Source organism: Saccopteryx leptura, chromosome 1 (assembly GCF_036850995.1).
Source record: "Saccopteryx leptura isolate mSacLep1 chromosome 1, mSacLep1_pri_phased_curated, whole genome shotgun sequence".
NCBI classification, from domain to species: domain Eukaryota; kingdom Metazoa; phylum Chordata; class Mammalia; order Chiroptera; family Emballonuridae; genus Saccopteryx; species Saccopteryx leptura.
The window spans coordinates 348,309,708-348,331,482 of record NC_089503.1 but is presented as its reverse complement, the minus strand read 5'-3'; the positions used below and the strand labels follow the sequence as shown (position 1 = coordinate 348,331,482).

General features: G+C 35.3%; 1 non-coding gene across 1 annotated transcript; it reads right to left on the bottom strand.

Moving 5' to 3' along the window:
* Positions 1-4,182: 4,182 nt before the first annotated feature.
* On the bottom strand, positions 4,183-4,289 carry LOC136390331 (U6 spliceosomal RNA). Its single transcript, XR_010748736.1, has one exon. It is a non-coding gene; the product is annotated as a U6 spliceosomal RNA (small nuclear RNA).
* Between the last annotated feature and the right edge of the window lie 17,486 nt (positions 4,290-21,775).

Genomic DNA, 21,775 nt, shown 5'->3' with positions numbered 1-21,775 from the left:
GTTGAAGACACAAGATTCCTGGTTCAGAGACAAAAGACCATTTATTACTCATAGCGCTAATGATTAGATTAGCATTCTGGCAGCAGTTTCCCAAGTCACAATTCCCGTAGGATGACACGAGGGAAGCAAGATGACACTGTTTAACCAAGAGGTTCCCTGAAAGTAAAGGAACCTCGAGCTTTGGAAATTTGAATTGCTTATCCCTGTTCTTTTCTCTGGAAGGAAATCTGTCCTTGCTCCAGGGAAGACACTATATGTATCTTCTAAAGCTATTTTCAGAACAAACGTTAGAAAGAGCATGGAACAAAGTTAGTGCCTTTGCTCACAAGGTTGTGCAGAAACATGAGAGGTCATAGAGAACTGTCTCCTAATACAGTGTATCAGATTTATAAAATTATTTCCTTATGCAAAAGATACAAAAATCAATGGAGGACATGGAAAATTTTTATAATGTATGCAACAATTCATACATAAAAAAGGTAATTAATTTAAAATTTTTTACTATTATCAGACTAGGTACTGATGCTTCAATTTATTTCTAGACGTATGAGTTTAATGTTGCTGATATAATATATAGAAGGTTTTAAATGATAGATGGTAAAAGTTTGTGTTAAGATTTTTCTTTTATTTCACTAAACTTAATACCTAAATTTTAATGACTTTTTAAATTATAAATAATTTGTTTTTTAAAAATGATTGCATTTATTGGGGTGACATTGGTTACTAAAATTATATGGGTTTCAAGTGTACAACTCTATAATTTATCATCTGTATATTGTGTCTTCACCACCCAAAGTCCAAACTCCTTCTGTCAACATTTATTTCTACCTTTACCTTCCTCTACCTTCCCCCATTCTCGCTCCCTTTTCCTTCTGGTAATCTGGTAATCCCCATACTCTTATCTGTGTCTGGTTTTTCTTTTGGATGTTTTTTTTTTCTTATTCCCTCAATAATTTTAATATATAACATGGTTTTTTCTGTATCATACTTTTTTCCCCATTAATGTCTCTGTGATTTTTTTTCAATTTAAAAAATTCTGGTAATATAAACATAAAAGAAAATTTACCATCAACCATTTTTAAGTGTTCAGTTTAGTGGTATTAAGGACATTCATATTGTTGTATAACCATCACCACAGCCATCTCCACATTTCTTCTCAACTTATAAAACTAAAACTTTATAACCATTCAAAAATACTTCTTAATGTAGTAATAAGGTAAATAGATTATGAGAACATAATCTGCATCAGATACTGTTTCACTCAAGGATGCTAATAAAAGTAATCCAGCTTGAATATATGGTTAATATTTTGGTTATTGCTATCTGTGAGCTATTTAAAGTTAAAGTCTAGTATACAGAAATATAGGCCTCAAATTTGTCAAACGTCTCTTCCTATGACAAGAAGGATTATCTATATATAGCTGAGTGTGATATAGTCTACAGTTCTGTGTATGTTTATTCAAAATGCTCTGGTTGTATACTGTATATGGTTTCTAAAAGAAATGTGCACAATTATTTCCAGGGTCCTGGAATACTCTTTGCTGGTTTCTATGAATATATTTTCCATACTTAGCAACATATATAGAAACCATGGACTTGACTTTTCATTGATAGGGTTGGCATTCCTAACGAAATCCAATCTTAAAACCATGACTTTAGTTGATGTAAGGTTTGACTGTATCACATTGCCATAATCTCTCTATTTATAAAAGTTGTTCCCTGAGCATCTTCCAAACATCATTATCAGTCCTGACAATTCCAGATGGGCCCAGGCCTCTTCTACTTCTGACATACAGAGATTTTGCTAATAATTTTGTTTAGAAACTGAAAATGGAAACTCAAATCAGATATTTTAGGACTGGGAGCAGAGCCCAGTGGCTGAGCTCATTTACAAATAATACTTGGTTGAAAGAATGACATAGACAGGACTTCCATTCACAGGGAGATTTTTCTATGCTGAGAACACTTCAGGGCAGGAAAGGGTCTTTGCTGAGGCTCTCAGGAAATGGCTCCATTTCCAAGTGACTTTTCTACTCTTGGCATACACACCAGGAAAAAATGATGAATAGAGTGACAACTCAAAAAAATTTTCTTAAAAGCTTCTGGTTTCATTCTCCCACACTCCGTGTGTCTGCATTTGAACACCTGCAATAAAAGATTTCTATCACAAGTCATCCACCACTTCGGTATGCAATTCATTTGCGTTTATCTTAGTCATCAATCTGTTAGTCCATATTACAGCCTTAGTACCTCTTACTGTCGAAAGAACTTACTCTGTAGTAGGATATTACAGAATTTCTCCCAGGTCACTGAGCTCTTTACTTTCACGTGAGTTGTTATTCTCTACACAATGAGAGTGAATAAAACATTCTTTTTCTATACTCTTTCTCAATACACTGCTCAAATAAATATTAATTACAGATTTATTTTTATTTTTTTACAGAGACAGAGAGAGTCAGAGAGAGGGATAGGTAGGGACAGACAGATAGGAACGGAGAGAGATGAGAAGCATCAATCATCAGTTTTTCTTTGCGACACCTTAGTTGTTCATTGATTGCTTTCTCACATGTGCCTTGACAGGGGGCCCACAGCAGACCGAGTGACCCTTTGCTCAAGCCAGCAACCTTGGGTTCAAGCTGGTGAGCTTTGCTCAAACCAGATGAGCCCGCGCTCAAGCTGGCGACCTCGGGGTCTTGAACCTGGGTCCTCCGCATTCCAGTCTGATGCTCTATCCACTGCACCACCGCCTGGTCAGGCTGCAGATGTTTTTAACAGAACTTCTTTTATTCTATTACTCAAAGTGACAGAACACTTAGAAATTCAAGGTGAGCCTAAATTTGCAACCTAAACAATTGAATAAATTAGATCTTTTAATCGTTTCTTAATTCAGATTGAATCATTCTAATTGTAATTTGGACATTCATTATAGTATTTGCCTATTTTATATTAAATAGTTGGGAAATGTATGGAAGAATATCAAGTATTCTTTTCATTCTTTTGTAATATTACCATTATAAAACATTTTTTATGATGAAAAATTTTAACAAGTACGAACATACAAAGGAATTCTCTATGTACCCATCACAGGTCTTCAACAATGATCACTAATGAACAAACTTATTTTAGTTTTGTTCCTACCCATTCAGCCCCATTGGATTATTTTGAAGCAAAGTCCAGGCATAATATCTTTCATCTTTAAATCTTTTACTAAATAAATATTTTTAAAATATAAAGGCCCTTCTAAAAAGCACAATTACAATACCCACTATACCATTTTGAAATATATAGTAATTTTTAGAATAATTGAATATTCAGTGGGTATTCAAAATTTCTCAATTCATGACCTTTATTCCTGCCAATTTTCTTTGCATCTCTGTGGCATTTTTTTGACATGTTCATTTTACCTGCATTTCCTGTAAACTGATAGTTAAATCTAATGGTCTGCTCAGATTCAGGTTTGATTTTAAAATTTTATTTGGCTAGAATTATTTTATGAATGTTATGGTATACTTCCATAAGGTCCTAATGTCTGCTGTCCTTCATTTTATAATTTTAGCAAACAGGGTTTGTCATTGTTCAGATTAATTATTTTATTATAGGTTTGCAAAGTGGGAATATTCTAATTTTATTATTTCTCCCCCACCCTATTCCATTTAAGCTAGAAAACAGCTGCAAATAATTAACTGTTTGATTTACTTACTCTAAATTTCTCACATAAAAAAGGTAAATACTTGATTAGTTTCTTCAATGTACCAGTTTTTAACAAAATTACTTTGCATCTTTCTAAGAAGACTATTAAGTGCATTTATTTTAAAAAAAATTGAGGTGTAGTTGGCACGTAATATTATATTAGTTTCAGGTGTACAACATAGTGATTTGACAGTTATGTACCTTATGATGTGACCACTACAATAAATAGTAACCTCTGTCCCCAAAATACTCTGCTCACAAAAATTAGAGGATACTTCAAAATGATTATAAGGTGATAAAGAAAAAAAAGCATTTGATTTTTTTTATTAAACAAAAACATCAGAAAAGCAAATGACAAATCAAAGAAAGTTATTTGATTATGCAAATGAGATGCAAAACCAACTTTTATTTCATTGGTGAAAATGCACTTATACAAAAGGCTGAAAGTACTGGAGTATCTGCACGTTCCCTGAGCCCCTCATTTTTGTGAGCAGTATATGAAAATGCTTCATGAACTTAAATGTGACTCTCATGCAGAAGCGGTACTAACTTTCTCTGTACTGTTTCAATTTTAGTATATGTGCTGCCAAAGCGAGCACTACTAAATGTATTTTTTAAATATACTTCTGAACTCAATTGACTTATTTCAATCTACTGCAGTTTTCTTTAAGACTCAAACTACCCCAACTTTGCCCAGTAGAAGTCTCTTAAATTTGACTCCTGAGTACATTGGATATAACAACAGAATTTTAATAATGTTATTGTTTTTTGTTATAAGATGTCCCAGACACATCTTGTATACTTCCTTTGCCAGTCCTGTAATCACCTATTTCTTTGTGGCACTTTGGTTTATATTTAGTGGAGAAAGACATTAGGTACTACAGTCTAGGCACAAGGGATGTTCATTACTGCCAGGGTGATTTTTTTTTTTTAGTAGATACAGAGAAAATATGTCTTTTAAAAAACAGACTATTTTTTTAGAGCATTTTTAGTTTCACAGCAAAAGTAGGCAGAAAGTACAGACAGTTCTCATGTGCCCCCACACATTTTCAACCTCCTCCACTATTAACATCTTCTAACAGTGATACATTTTTTACGATGGGAGAAACTATATTGACATTATCATCCAAAGTCCATAGTTTATATAAGGGTGACTCTAGATGTTGTACATTCTAAGTGTTTTGACAAATGTATAATGACAAATAAACACCATTATATTATCATACAGAAGAGTTTTATTGCCTTTAACATTCTCTCTACACTGTTTATTTATTCTTATTCATCCCTTCTTCCCCTCTAATCCCTGGCAACCCCTGATCTTTTTATGGTCTCCCTAATTTTTTCTTTTCTACGTGATATGATTGTAGTAATAAAGTATGTGGCCTTTTCAGACTACTCCTTTTTTCTCATACCTTTCCAAGGCTTGGTAGTTCTTTTCTCTTTAGTGTTAAGTAATATTCCGTGGTCTGGCTGTACAACAGTTTATTTATCCATTCATCTGCTTTAGAATGTTTTGCTTGCATCCAAGTTTTGGCAATTATAAAAAAGCTGCTTTAAAAATCTCTGTACAAGTTTTTGTGTGGAAGTAAATTTTCAACTCATTTGGGTAAATACCAAGGAATATAATTCCTGAATTCTAGGATAACAGTATGTTTAGTATTGTAAAAAATATTGCCAAACTGTCTTCCACAGTAACTACCATTTTGCATTTCTACCAGCAATTAATGAGAGTTCTTATTGTTTCATATCCTTCCTAGCATTTATTATTATCAAATCCAGAATTGACAATACCAAATTTATTTGGATTTTTATCACTGTTTATTTTTATTTAATAAAAAATGCATCTTAAGTTTATATTGCTATTTCCTGTAGTAAAGTTGAGTTCAAAATTTTTACTTAAATCCATTTATTTTTATCTATTCTTTTAAATCATAAGCCTTGTTTTCTAGTAATATATACATAATTACTTTTTTGCCTCAGCCATATATACATAAATTGTTTTACATATAAAACAATTTGAATATATGAATTGTTATATATATAAATAATTCAAAGTTGTTACTTATATATATAATAGTCTTCCAGTTCTACAGAAGCTATTAAATTAATGCTTATTCTCCTAAACATTCCCATGACAACAAATAAAAAATATAAATTACTAATTAGAAACTTTTGAGTCAAGGATCCTGAGTCTATGTTGCCTCTCTGAGAGTAAACCTTGATTTTTGTCCTTGGTAATATTTCAGAAGCCACAATGACTTTGGGCTATTGGGAAGAAAAAGGCAGTGCCAGATGAACTCTTAGGACCCATGTAATTAATAATTACAATGTTATTTTTTCTTAAAGGATATGATATTTCTATTTTACCAAATATCCTTTTGTTAAAATTGCTTCATACTCTTTGTATCAGCTAGCAAAGTTGTTTTGTTTTTTTTTTTCACTGCAAAACCTACAAAGAGAATAAATAATTTTACATTCTCAAGCCAAAGCATCATTTTTCAAAGTGGTATACACTGGAATTCACAAATCTAGACAAGGTGTTTTCATTTAGCCATCCAGGCCCATTATTTTTATGTTAAGTGATTTTTCTTTGTTGGGTGGTTTTGAATTAGTAATTATATAACCAAAGAGAATGATTGCTGCTTAATCCTGGAGACCATTATTCTAAAATTAGCAATCTGTCTCATTGACTCACAATTGAGCATTTTCTTTTGTTTCCTGAGGGAGAAAATAAAATCACAATTATTTAGTACTGTCTTGTCTTCTATTCATGTATTTCTCTATTTATGATAGAGGATAACTAACTGATTTGGTATAACCTAATTCAACTTTGACTTTCTAATAATTAAACATTTACTCTTGAACAGAGTTTTCACAAGTATGATTTTATTATACTTCATTCTTCATAGGCTGGTAATAAACCTTTTTCGGGGCTCTGTGACTACTACAGGAAAGTGATAATATAAACACTGAGCGAAAGATTCTGTTATTTTATGACTTTTATTTCAGCATTACTTTATAAGGTATATTTAAAAAATAGATTTCTGTATATTTCTTTAAGGAAGATGGTTCTGATAGCTTTACTAATTATATAAGCACAATAAGTTTATTTTTAAATTATATTTTGGTAATCCAAATAAGAGCTTTAAACTCCTGCATGATAGCAAAATAAAAATATCAGTGTTTCAAAATTTAAATAATTAGCCACATTATAGGTCCAATCCTAAGCAACACTATGATGTCTTCTTAAATATTCTTCTAAGGCCCTGGCTGGTGGCTCAGTGGAGACAGTGTCAGCCCAGCATATGGATTTCCCAGTTCAATTCCCGATCAGGGCACACAGAAGAAGTGGCCATCTGCTTCTCCCCCTTCCTTCTTCCCCTTTTTTCTCTCTTCCCCTCCTCTCCCTCTGCCCCTTTTTTTCCTCTTACCTTCCCATAACCAGTGGCTCAATTGGTTTGAGTGTGGTCCCAGGTGCTGAGGATAGCTCCACTGGAGCACATCAGCCTCAGGCACTAAAAATAGCTTGGTATTCAAGTGTTGGCCCCAGATGGGGTTGCAGAGTGGATCCTGATTTAGGTAAATGTGGGAGTCTGTCTCACTATCTCCCCTCCTCTCACCTAAAAAAAATGTTCTCTAATTAAGATGTCATAATTTAAAAATGAATTTTAAAAATCATTATCCAGAGATTATTATAACATAAATGAGGGTGATACCTATGGGATGGAGTAAAAATAGAAAAGATTTTATTTTAATTAGGGAATCATATGTCTGTAAATTGCTCCAAAACAGAACTCTAGTTTTAGAATTGAGTACGGTAAGTAGTAGTGAAGTGACTTCCTGCCTGGCACACTTCAGATCATGAGCTCTCATCCCCAATATGCATTTCTTATTTCTGAGACTGCCCAATCTTGAGAAAATGAAACTCATTTAAATAAAATGTCCAGGATTTTCAACAGCTTTCTTTTATTTTGTCTGTTTTAGAAGCATCTTTTGCAGACAATAAGTGCTGTAAAAAGAGTATTATTCCTGCCTGAGGTTATATAATTAACTTTTAAAACTAAAAAAAAAAAAAAAAATACCTTCTATACTCAAGTCTGACTAATCCATTTTTTTTCTAGAATTGTATAGCATTTAAATATTTAAGACATAATTTATCTTTTAGTTTCTCCCTTAATACCATGGAGGGCTCAAGAAAGAAGAATGTTCTTATAAGCCTCTTCAAGGGTCCCCAAACTTTTTACACAAGGGGCCAATTCACTGTCCCTCAGATGGTTGGAGGGCTGCCACATACAGTGCTCCTCTCACTGACCACCAATGAAAGAGGTGCCCCTTCTGGAAGTGCAGCGGGGGGCCAGATAAATGGCCTCAGGGGGCCACATGCGGCCTGCAGGCCGTAGTTTGGGGATGCCTGCTAGATTATGGGTACAACTCAACAGTGTAATGAAAAATTACTATGATGTAGTGTTGGAGTGGGATGTAGACATGCTATGACCCCATGAGACTAGGATCAGCTTAAGAACCTGCTAGAGCCAAGCAGTGGAGTTTGGGTTGGTGTAAGGATGACTTATTTCAGTAGAATGACTCAATTATGATTGCGTAGGGCAGTAAAACATGGAGATTCCCAAAACCAGAGCTTCACCCTATTATAGAGATATCCCATAAAGTAGAAAGAAGTGAGTGCTGGAAAGGAAAGCAAATATGACATCTATTAAAGAGAGCTGAAGTTCATGTACCAATAGGCCACAAATATGCAATTATGGAGAATTACTCGTCTTTCTGTCAGTAGTTTCTCTATGCTCATAGTGTGTTTACCATGGTATTGCTTATTTCAAAATATTGAGCTTAGAGATAACACATATTCTTAGTGAAAAATAGCTGGTATTTAATGGTGGGAACATTTTATATAAGATTTCTCATTTTATATGTATATATAAGTAAGTAGTATCAAATTTATTACAACATGTGGACTCAATTCAATTAAACTTTTTTGTTGTGCTTATGATTTTTTTTTTTATCTAAACAAGCCTACTAGGAACTTCTATGCCAGTGCTTTGAGGCACAAGCTTCCCCGCCTACCCCTCTGGAAGTCATCTTCAGTGCATCTATAAATGCATTGCTGACCCAGAAAAAAGTTAATAGAAATTCCCAGAAGTCCAAAATACAGTGAAGAGCATAAATCCAGAATAGTACATGAACAAACATCAAGTTCCTGGCTGCTGTATGAATATCTACTTTCCTATGGAGAGATCCATGGCTTCATTTTGACAGCTGGCTGGTGCTGTGGGGTCAGAAGGCAAAGCCTACATCCTGTTTGGTAGGAAAAGTCTAACTGGAGACCCTCCAGATATGGCCAGACCAAAAAAATTGTACCTTCTGTGACAGAGTGTATAAAAAATAAGTACTCTCTGTATAGGCTCTGGATAGAGAGAGAAAAAGAAAGTCTCCCTGGTCATAATCTAAGGAGATTTTGATCATTGAGAGTTCTTCTGGGTACTCAAGACACATCATATTAAAACTAAAAATTATCAAAGAAACAAAATCTTATAGGCATTCAGAGAGAAAAGACATTAAATATAAGAAATAACATTTACATCAGCACATTGTTTTCTACCCTCAATAGTGCTAGGTAGAAGACAGTGAAATAACATTTTCAAAAGTGTGTTGTGAAAACAAATCTCAACCTAGAATAATATAACTTATAACTATAAAAGAGGGAGATAAAAAGATGTTTTCAGGCAAATGCAAACTGACAGAGCTTACCACTGACAACCCCTTAATAAAAAGTTCCTTACTAAATATACTAAAGTATTTACTCTAGAAGGTTAAAAACTGTCCTACAAGTAAGACTTGTAATTAAGAAGACAAGATTAGCAGACTATTTGGCAAATGAATAAATTTCAACCAACACTGTCTCCAAATCTGAAAACAGTAAAGTATGATTTATGGAGTAAGAAAAAAATAACTAAAAATTAGAAAACAATAGCTTGTAAATCAATGTTGAGATACTAGAGTTAAATTGTATTTCTTGGGAGGATAAAAATTATAATGGGTAGTCTTTTAAGACTGCATTTAGCACTTTATAGCAAACATTAAAAATAACTTTCAAATTAGTAGAGAAAAAAATAGAATAAAAACCTTTCAATCAAATCAAAAGAATGGAAGATAAGAGAAAGAAGGGTGTATAACATTTTATCTTGATTTGTAAAATATGGCCTCTCGTTGCTGAGGATTATATAGGGGACCCTCGTGTTATGACACAGTTCCATTCTTGACAGTGACGTAACCCAAATTTTGGTGTAAGTCGAAACACACCCTAGCCTAAGTCACTTACCTATTCTAACACAGTTGTAAAACCATAATCTAGAACAAAAAAACCCAAACCGTGTTACTGTGTATTCTTCCGCCTCGTACAACCAACCTAGTTCGCCCACGTAGTCTATAACTATAATGTTAATGGCATAAGCCTAGATGGGTCTCAAGTTTTTAAAGTTTTTATGGGAGTGTCATAAACTTGAAACGTCCTATGTCAAGACTGCTGTAAGCCGAGGGCCCCCGTGTCTCCCTGATGTCAGATGTGGTCATGTAACTTGCCTTGACTAATGATATGTCAGTGTAGAACAGGGATCGGGAACCTTTTTGGCTGAGAGAGCCATGAACGCCACATATTTTAAAATGTATTCCATGAGAGCCATACAATGACCATGTACGTTACACATTATCCAATAAAAATTTGGTGTTGTCCTGGAGCCAAAATTTGGCTCCAGCCACCCACAACCATGAACATGAGCGGTAGGAAATGAATGGATTGTAATACATGAGAATGTTTTATATTTTTAACGTTATTATTATTTTTATTAAAGATTTGTCTGCGAGCCAGATGCAGCCATCAAAAGAGCCACATCTGCTTGGGAGCCATAGGTTCCTGACTCCTGGTGTAGAAGCTTTATGGGAAAGATTATGGTTTGGGAACTTTCTTTCCTTTGCTGTGAGACTGACAGAGGCTGCTTCCTGAGTCCTGGAGGAAAGGGGATAATAGGGAGCCCGTACCTTCTGTGGTGGATTTGTAGAATGAGTGAGAAACGAAATGTGCTGTGCTGAGCCCCTGTAATGTTTTGTGTTAACTGCTGCCAGAAGCATGTCCTTATCTTTACTGATATAAGGGAATGATCTGTCATGAAATTTGGGGCTAATGGCTGTGTCACCATGGGCAAGTTATCTCATTTTTCTGGGTCTTAGTTTTCTTTTCTGTAAAATAAGGTGTTGCATTGACAGGAAAATCTCTTTGAGAGTTAAGAGGAAAAAATAAAATTAGAAAACACAATCCCATTTATGTTAATGAAACTTTCAAAATAGCTATTCCAAATAACATATTTACACATCTGAACCTGTACATACCTGTTTGTAAATGCAAAGGAAATGTACAGAAGGACATATACCAATTGCTAACAGTGGTTACTGCTAGAAGGATAATGGGGTGAAGAGGAAGGTAAGAAGGACTAATTTTTTTTTAAGAGTTTATTTTATATTTTGTGGCAGAGACAGAGAGAGTCAGAGAGAGGGACAGACAGGGACAGACAGACAAGAAGGGAGAGAGATGAGAAACATCAACTCCTCGTTGCAGCTCCCTAGCTGTTCATCGATTGACCTCCCACATGTACCCTAACCGGGGGGCCACAGCAGACCGAGTGACCCCTTGCTCAAGCCAGCAACCCTGGGCTCAAGCCGGTGAGCCTTGCTCAAAACCAGATGAGCCCGCACTCAAGCTGGCGACCTCAGGGCCTCGAACCTGGGTCCTCCGCATCCTAGCCTGACACTCCATCCACTGTGCCACCGCCCGGTCAGGCAGAAGGACTTAATTTTTATTTTATGTATTTATTACTTAAACTTTTCATAATTGAGTCTTCCAGGTTCCTGTATAATTTCTGAACCAGGGGTGTTGTGGGAGAGATTTCTGTAGAGCACCAGAAGGAATTTTAGTGTCTGATACTCATAATTGGTTTAAGTTTTAAGTGAGATTTCCTGTGTGGAAGTTCTTTGTAAACCATGCAGCTCTAGTAAAGTCAGATGAGATTCAAGTGCACTTAACCAGCCTCTAAACCCCTCCTCTATTATCAAATGATAGCTGGAGGGACTGTTTCTGCACTTCTCCAAAGACTGAGTGTTACATCCTTTTCCACTTCTTTTCTTCTTCAAGATTACTCTTGAGGTTTACTCTGAACACATTTTAACAGGATAGAAATATTGAGTGTGGGAAGATACACTATGATTTGTAACACCCCCATTTCTGACTTGGAATGACCCTAATTATAAATAAGGATCACAAAATATCTATTATCAGCTATACTGCATTTTTTTTTTTCTCTGATACCTTCCAAAAATACATTTCACAGTGAAATAATCTCAAAATAAAGATTTATATTTTATGAAAGCAAGTAGAGTGATTTCCTGGGAGAAAATAGTTACTACTACAGAAAAGCTTCTATGTTAGAATTTTCTCATGTCAGTGTCCGAAATACCCATTGATTTTCTGCCATTGTGCCACGGCAATCCTGCTGGACACTTGCCTAAGCCCTAATTAGAGTCTGACTCTGATCACAGTCATTTTGGGGGCTGTATTTTAAACAACTTCCAGAACCAGCACATAATAGCACAGTAATTTTTGCATGGATGATAAATAAATCAGTAAAACTATCATTCTGTGTTGCAAATAAAGAGCATTAATCTTTTATTTAGATTTTTAAAATTTGATTTCATATGAGCAAATTGTATTTAAAACATAAAATTAGTTTCTGTTGTACCTTTCTCATATTTATTTATTCTATTATCCCCCACAACTGGATCTATACATTTAAGTCCTGGACCATCATCTGTGACCTGAATTGGCACCTTCATTTCTCCTTCACATTCTTAGTGTCTTGATTTGGATGTTGTACTCATATTATAGCAGTTAATATGCTAGAGGCTTCAAGTACCAGCTCGGAAATCAATGATTGTTTAAGCAATTATTATCTCAAATAAGAAATCCAAGAAAAAGTGGTCTGGGCCTAGTTCAGTAACTTAGTAAAGTCATCAGAGACCTATGTATTTTCCATTTTCTATTATATTTGTTTGAGTGATTTCTTTCCTCATTTTCACAGATGGCAACAGCAGTTCCTAGAAATTTCTCATTTACCTTTTTATCAGCAAGGGAACCTTATTCTGTAAGCTTCCAGTCGACTTTTCCATTTGTCTCATTGACTAAACCTGGGTCATATGACCACTTTTAATAATCATTGACAAAGGGGTTTGGTTTTCTTTGTGACTGGCTAAGATGAGTTATGATTTTTGGGGGAATGACTGAAGTTCAGCCCACCTTACCTGAGTATGAAGTTACAGATTTCTGGACAAAATCATTAAGAGGAAGATGGAGAGAATCACCATTGAGTAGGGGCTGTTTGATACAAGTACTTTTCTGATGTGTGCTGTACGAATCCGCTGCTTTGACAGATACTAAAGACTCCTTTACTCTCTCTCTCTCTCATTGCAATTTTTTTCTGTATTTTCCTAATATTATAGAAACTGGAAAGTAAAATTTCAGTTTATTATTGCTGCAGATAGCCAGAGGACACATCTCTGGCAAGGAGCTATGAGTCCAAGTCTCTGAGGAGGAGTTACTATTCTGAATAAGAAGACAGAGCTCTGCTTGTATAAGGTGTTTACCCTTGGCCCTTACCTTTTGTTCTTGTTCTTTAATTCTGCTTCAGTAAAAATGCTTGACTGGAGATGCAGCAGCTAGCTCGCAAACATAAGATTAAAAGCCTGTGCTAAATATAGAAAAATAGAAAAAAGTGGTAAATATTGCAGAACAGGCAAAAAGAATAGGGTGAATCTCTGAGGATTTCACTGAGCCTACTTATCAGTCTTAGATTTCTAGCAAGTGATTAAAAAACAAACAATTAAAAATTCTGTAATTACTTAAGTCATCATTTACATATTATAGGCAGAACACAATTCCTAATGAATATGTTAGCGGTTCAGTCTATTTATTTATTTGTTTTAATTGAACTGGTTTGTTTTTATGATACCTTATGAAACATGTGCTTGTCTTTTTAAAGTTTGACCTGTTATTTCATCTTGTTGAAACCCAAAACAATAGTTTTTAAAATGCATTATTTTTGTGTGGGGGGAAGGGAATGGCTGGCCGTTTTTCCCTCAACACGCTTACTAAGTTTCACGGCATCCAAGGCTCTACTTTGTAGCCCTTGCCTGGGTGTCCAGATTTATTTCTTACTTTCTTCCTACTTATGCAGAAGTCATGTCCATTAGTCTTCATTAATCATATTCTGTACTTTCCTACCTGTCACTTTTCTCAATCATGCGCTTTCTTTGCCTGGGATATCTTTTAATGTTTTCTCTCATTGTTGAAATATTTTTCTATTTTTATGACTTAATTGAAGTTAATTCTTCTCCAAGAAGTTTTTAGTGCTTTGAAGAATTGTCCTGAACAAAAAACATACCTAGAAAATGTTAGCTATTATTGTAATCTCTCCTTTCTTATATTAGGTGAAACATTCTTTAAATATAAATTGTTGTATTTAAAAATAGCATATTCATGCAGTTCTTTACCCCAGAAGATTTTAAATTCTTTAAAGTTAGAATTGACCTGCATTGCAGGTGTTCAGTTGATAAATTGTACTCTACCTAGTTTGAATTGAGTTGGGTGTTATAACAACCAACAGTCTTGTTTAAGAGGAGGTGTAGAACTAATCCATAATGTGGGAATCATAAGCAAGTAGTGTATCTAGAGATGAATCTTGTACTCCTCACACAATTATATGTAAACTACCAAATTCTAGTGAAAGACATCAGAGAAGGTCTAAATAAATGGATATTCCATGTTCATGAATTGGTTGACACAATATTGTCAAGATATCAGCTCTTCCCAACTTGATCTGTAGATACAATGCATCCCCTCTAAAATTTCAGCAAGTTATTTTATGGATATCAACAAACTGATTTTAACATTTATATGGAAAGTCAAAAGAGCAAAAATAGCCAATACAATATTTAAAAAGAACTAAGTTAGAAAAACATTGACATTACCTGACTTCAAGATTTACTATATAGCTACAGTAATCAAGACTGTGTATGTTGTTGAAATAATAGGCAAATAGATAAGTGGAACAGAATAGAAAACCCAGAAATAGACCCATGTAATATGGTCTACTGATCTTTGACAAAGGAACAAAAGCAATACAATGAAGCAAAGATGATTTTTTCAGCTAATGGTACTTGAATACGCAAATCTAGATTTTACACTCTTCACAAAAGTTAACTTAAAATGCATCACAAATATAAATGTAGGATGCAAAACTATAAAACTCCTAGAAGATAACATATGAGAAAACCTAGATTACCTTGGGTATAATGATGATATTTTAGTTACAACAATAAAGGAATGATGTATAAAAGAACTAATTGTTAACTTGGACTTCATTCAAATTAAGCAATTCTGCTTAGCAAAAGACTTTGTCAAGAGAATAAAAAGATAAGCCACATATTGGGAGAATATATTTATAAAAGATATTTAATAAATGACTATCATCCAAAGTATCAGAAGAACTATTAAAAATCAACAATAAGAAAACAAACAATAAGAACAATCTTAACAGTTTCCTCAGAAAAAGAAAATATACAGATGGCAAATAAGCACATGAAGGGATGCTCCACATCATGTCATCAGGGAAATGGAAATGAAAACAATGAAATACCACCACACAGTTATAACATCCAGAACCCTGACAACACCAAAGGCTGCCAGATATGTGGAACATAGTATATTCTCATCCATTGCCTGTGGGAATGCAAAATGGAATACTCACAATGAAGAAAGTTTGGCAGTTCCTTTCTTTCCTTTTCTTTCCTCCCTCCCTCCCTCTCTCCCTCCCTCCCTCCCTCCTTCCCTCCCTCCCTTCCTTCTTTCCTTCCTTTCTTTTGTCTTTTTTTCTTTTTTTGGTAAGTGGAGGGGAGATAATGAGGCAGCCTCCTATATGCACCCTGCCTGGGATCAACCCAGAAACCCCATCTGACGCCGATGCACAAATACCAAGCTATTTTTAGCACCTGAAGCTGATGCACTCCAGCTGAGATATCCTCAGAGTTGGGGCCACACTCAAACCAATTGAGCCACTGGCTGTAGGAGGGGAAGAGAGAGAAAAGGGGGAGAGGGAGTGGGGAGAAGCAGATGGTTACTTCTCCTGTGTGCCCTGACCAGGAATTGAACCCAGGATGTCCATACACTAGGCTGACACTCTCTCCACTGAGCCACCAGTCAGAGCCTGGCAGTTCGTTTTTTACAGAACAAAACATGCTTCACCAAACTATCTAGCAGTTGTACTTCTTTGTATTTACACAAAGGAGTTGAAAACTTATGTCCCTACAAAAACCTGCACACAGGTGTTTATAGCAGCTTTATTCATAATTGTCAAAACTTGGAAGTAACCAAGATGTTCTTTCAGAAGTTAATAAACTGTGGTACATCCAGACAATAAAATATTATTTGATACTGAATAGAAATGAGCTATCAAGTCATGAAAAGACATGGAGGAAACTTAAATGCTTATTACTAAGCACAAGAAGTCAATCTGAAAAGACTACATACTGCATGATTGCAACTCTATAACATCCTAGAAAAGTTAAAACTATGGAGACAGTGGAAAGATGAGTGATTGCCTGGGGTTATTGGGGAGGAAAGACGAATAAGTGAAGCTTAAAGGATTTTAAGGGCAGAATATAGCCTATGGATGGATACATGTTGTTATACATTCGTCCAAACCCACAGACTGTATAACACCAAGAGTGAACCGTAATGTAAAATTTGGACTGTATAAAGATGTGTCAATATAAGCTCATCAGTTATAACAAATGTATAATTCTGGTGGTGGACATTGATAATGAAGAAGCTATATCTGAGTTAGGGCAGGAGTATATGGTAAATCTCTGTACCTTCCTCTTAGTTTTGTTATAAAACTGCTCTAAAAAATAAAGACTATTTAAAAAAAGATAATACAGTGCATACATATTTCCTTTATTCTTCATTATGGCATGTATGTATTCTAAGTTCCCTGAAATAATGTGTAGCAAATTCATCAACATAATAAAAGTGATAAACTCCTGGCATTTGTAAACCACTCATGGGAAAAACAATAATAATATGTTAACTAATTGAACATCATCTGTAGATTAATGACAACGCCATTTTTTTGTATTAATAAGATGGTACTAAATAATCATCAGTAATATAGAGACTTTGAGAGATGATGTCTGCTTTTATCTCCATTTTCCTGCTTGATTTCCTTTTGGTACCTAACATACATATTTATATAAAGCCATTTGGGGTAAGATATTCATTAAAGAGCTATTGTCCTTGACTCACAGTGATAAAATGCACCCTCTTGATCTATGGAAGCATTCCTTTTATAAATCAGTATTGAGGATTACAGCACAGAAAAGAAATATTTGTTACATGTTTGTTAGAATTATTGTATTAAAATATATGCTTTTTAATTTATGGAGTATCCCGTAAGTGACAGGATGTAATCTTTTATTGTTTATGTCCAGAAGTAGTGATGTAAACATTATACAGCTTTTATCCAGGTGGTCTTGTGGTTCACCACCATATACTTATGAAGTGGTGCTTCATATAAGTCATGACAGTGAAGACTTTGCTCATTTGTATAAAACTGACGTTCCACTGTGTGAGTTGGTCAGGCCCTAATTTAATTTTTCTGCCTATCTCGGGCTCCCCAGCTAGCAGCAGGATACTTTCCTTTGGAAGACTAGAGCCTGCCTTTTTTCTCACAGGTTTGTAGGCCTGCTGCCCAGGGCCACCCTTTCATTGTTGCATGGATCTCTGTTGTCAACCTCTTGAGAGCTAGGTGGCAAATGAAAAACCAGGTACATAGGTGACACAGGCATTAGAAAATCCCTAACTTTCCCCTACAACATCTTGGTTTCTTAATGAGTTTTAGCTGCTTCAAGGCCTCTTGCTTGGTTTTTATTTACCATTTTGCCAAATGCTTAAAGCCTTTAACGATCTGCCTCCCATGCCACCCTTTTATCATGTGTGGAACTTGCCTTGACCCATAATCATTTGACGTGGGCTTCAGCATCCTCCTAGCCCCTCTCTGGGGCTTGCTGGCTGGCTCTGCTCATATATCATTTCTCCCAGAACTTTGTCTGCTTCCCACCTGCACTGAAAATATTTGCCAGTTTCCTAGATTTCTAGTATCTGTGCCCAAGTCACAGACTGCATCTGAAATACTAAGAAAGACTGATATTTCCTGTAACAGGTCAGAGATCCTCTTTCTAGAAGGATTATGCTGCCAGGCCCCAGCCCTTACCACTGAAAACTAAGCAGATTCCTGACCATCCTTTCTCTCTTCTGCATTTATTTTGTGGCTCTTCTTGATTTGACTGCCTACAAGGCATGGCACTAATACCTCTAACAACCAATAGATTGCCAAACATGCTTGGAACATGGGTTTCTGGGTTTCTGGTTTGTTTGTTTGTTTTAGTCAGAGTAGATACAAAGCAAAAAGAAAGCAGTGAATTAATTTCTAGCCTTTAAGTAAATAAGAAATATTGTTTTTTCTCATATAAATTATTAAAATGCATTTAAGAAAACATAGAAAAGGAAAAAACATATTCACAGAAAAAATCTTAATGTACCAAATCAAACATTATCTATATTTATTTTTTTAAAGATTTTATTTATTTATTTTAGAGATAGGAGAGAGAGAAAAGAGGTAAGAGGCAGGAAGCATCAACTTGTAGTAATTGCTTCTTATTAATTCAAGTAATTGCTTGACCAGGCAAGCTTGGGGTTTTGAACTGGTGAGCTCAGCATCTCAGGTCTATGCTCTATCCATTGTGCCACTGCAGCTAAACCACCCATATCTATTTTACTCATTCAAAGATGACCAGATATTCATTTTGTAGAGGATAAAATAACAGGCAGTATGGATGTAAAAAGGGGTTCTATGGAAAGTAAACTCACAGGGTAATCTGATCATAAATTCCTAACTGGGCAGGTCATGGTAGGTAGTCATGCCCTAAGCTAATGAATTCTTTCTTGAAAGATTTTAAGCCTGCACTGTTTATTTTTCTTGTGCATCTTAGGTTAACACACCTTTGAAATTCATGAAGTAATAGCACTCTGAGGAAGTATTAACCGTCAAGAGAAAACTTCATCTTGTTAACTATCCTCAAACCACTCCTGCCTTGCTTTCTCCCACCTCTACATACTTTCCTCTGTCAATTTCAAATTCAGAAAACCTGCAAAGGTACCATTCTCTGGAGCATTTGAGATCTTGCTCCACAGCATATGTCATCAGTTAGGCTCAAATTCTTATCAAAAAATTCTCTACAGGTTTGGACATTTCTTATCTCATTAGCAATAACCCTCATTAACCTTAGCATAGGATTAGACCATGGATCTAGAGAAGAACATGTGGTCTTAGTACAGTATCATCTGGCTCTTTATACTTCACACCACATATCTTTTCCAGTTCTTCTAGTTTATTTTAAAGTGATCAATACGCACTCTTCTTAATAGCAGCTACACTCGTCACCTGCTCTACATTTGTTTTCTGGGCTTTGCCTGGTTGGCAGACAGTCCATAGGAATAAAGTCAGTATCCAATTATTATTAGCTTTATACATCACATTAGCTGTTTCATGAATGCTTGTGTGACAGCCACAGGATCTTCTGGTGTGATCCAGGCATATCTGAGCATATGTTGTCCAATTGCTAAACAGAAAGAAGAGCTCTAGAAGTTGCCAAAATAAGTCTTTGTATCCTAATCGTATTTGTAAGCATCATGGTAGTCTTGAGTGTACCTATGTGGGAGAGTAAAAATTAATATTCTCTTTTTTAATTTCTCTTATCTGGATCAAAATTAATGTGAGGCAGAGTAACAGGAGAAAATGTCTGAATTTATTATGTATGTACACATGGGAATTCCCTAAGAATATGAGACCCAAAGACACATTGGACAGTTCAGGCTTATTTGCCATCTAGAGCTAAGAAAAAGGGAATATTGAGGTTTGAGACTTAAAAGGGCAGGAAAGCAATTCACATGGAGATGGAAAAGCAAATGTTTGGTAAATAAGTGCTTGCTAGGTCTTCTTTAATAATGGGATACATAGAGGACTTTGATCCAATGGCCCTTGTTAGGTTTCTCCCTGTCACACTTAGTCATAGTGTTGAAGGAAGCAACCCCTACGGAGAGTAAGACACTCAAGACAACTCGATTAATAAAGAAAGGAGAATTTATTAGTAGCCAGCAGAGCACATGAGACTTAGCACGATCTCCCTGAATTAGATTTTCTCACAGGTTATATACCTTTACAGTATCTAAACAATGGTCTCCTGATTTCTTTGTTTAAGGGTTCCCAGGACTGAAGCAGAGGGGAGGAGGAATTTTGGTGGGGTCAGCAAGGGGGAAGGAGTTTCCAGATCACTGGTCCTAGCTACATACAGATCCTGCTTTTCTTGCTTTGTGATGCAAGTGGCTTTAAGCAACCATTTAGAAAACTTTGGGATGTAATTTATAAATGGCTGACTCAGTTATCCCTGCTGGTTCCTTTCCCTTGTATTCTTCTGGTTTCTCCCCTCTCAAAGCAGAAGGGAGGCTTGCTCCCTCCTCAATATTAAAATATAGTTATCTGTGATGATATCTCCCTTCCTGGAGCAGTATCTCTGTCTAAGTTCCTTTTAGGCAGGTAGGGGAAGGTCAAAGGCTTTTTCTGTGCCTTTTATTTCTTAACCAGCTTAAACAATCAGTACCCCAAAAGGCATACTTTGGGGTGGCAAAGTCTGCTTCTTCTCACATAAGAGCTTTGGTTATATGAAGAAACATATATTAGCCCTCCCTAATTTAGTCTAGATCCCTGAATATTTTCTCACTTCTGTAAACAATAAAGAATTGACAATCAAATAAAAGAGATACCTATTGATTTTGTTGTCCTGGAAACTTTAAGATCATGCCCAATTATAACTAGAGTGTTGAACAAACCCATAGATTTTACTAAAGCCTCCATGATTTTTTCCTCCTGCAATTAAAGTATTTTTGTTTGCTTTTCTTTTTTGTACTTTTCTTTATGTTTCCCCCTTCCCCTCCTTTTCCTTCCTTTCCTTTTTCTTCCCTTCCTTTTCCTTCCCTTCTTCTTCCTCTCCTTCCCTTCCTTTCCATTATAAAACAAACCACTCTAAAACTCAAGCATCACTGCAGCCCATCATATTATAAAGATTCTATGGCAATTCTTTTAACAATACTAATTAATTCAAAATTTTCTCTTCCAGTGGTCCTCATTTTACCAAGGTCTTCCTAAAAATTAAGGCTTCGTATTTAAGATTGCTCTGATGCAAACAATTACTTTGATCAAGGATAATTAATAGCATGTTTAACTTCTGGTTCATACAAATAATTTTAGCACTTATGAGGAATAGATCTATTTAATATCTTCAAATGTTCAGGTAGAGAAAAAAATCCACATTTTCAGTATTTATGTTTGCATTAGTGACACATGCTCATTGTAGAAAATATAAAAATAAAAATTTCCTCTACTATTTTATGCCTTAATGTATTTTTCTATTTAGCTCTACCTCTAGCTATAGTTGAGATTATGATAAATTAATCATATCCTATCTTTTAATGTTTATTATAATTAAGGTGACCAATCATCCTCCTTTAGGAAGAACATTCTTTTGTAAGTTCTGTCCTCCCTCAGACAGTGTCCTCCTACATGTCCTCCTTTTTGATATTGGAAGACTAATCTGTAAATGTCCATACTCGATTGATGCAGAGTCGATCCATTGCGTGTGATGCGATGTATTTGTATTTGACATGATGATTCATCAAGGATCAGTACAGTGCAGTGAGATGCAATTATGAGATGCATTTGCTCCTCATGGGAGACCTTGAGAGAGTGCGCAATATACCGAGTGCGCAAATGGCTTTGTGTACTTCTTACTGAAACATGACATGGCACATACAACATTGTAGACTCATGATTATTTCTTTCCCAGTGAATATTCAATC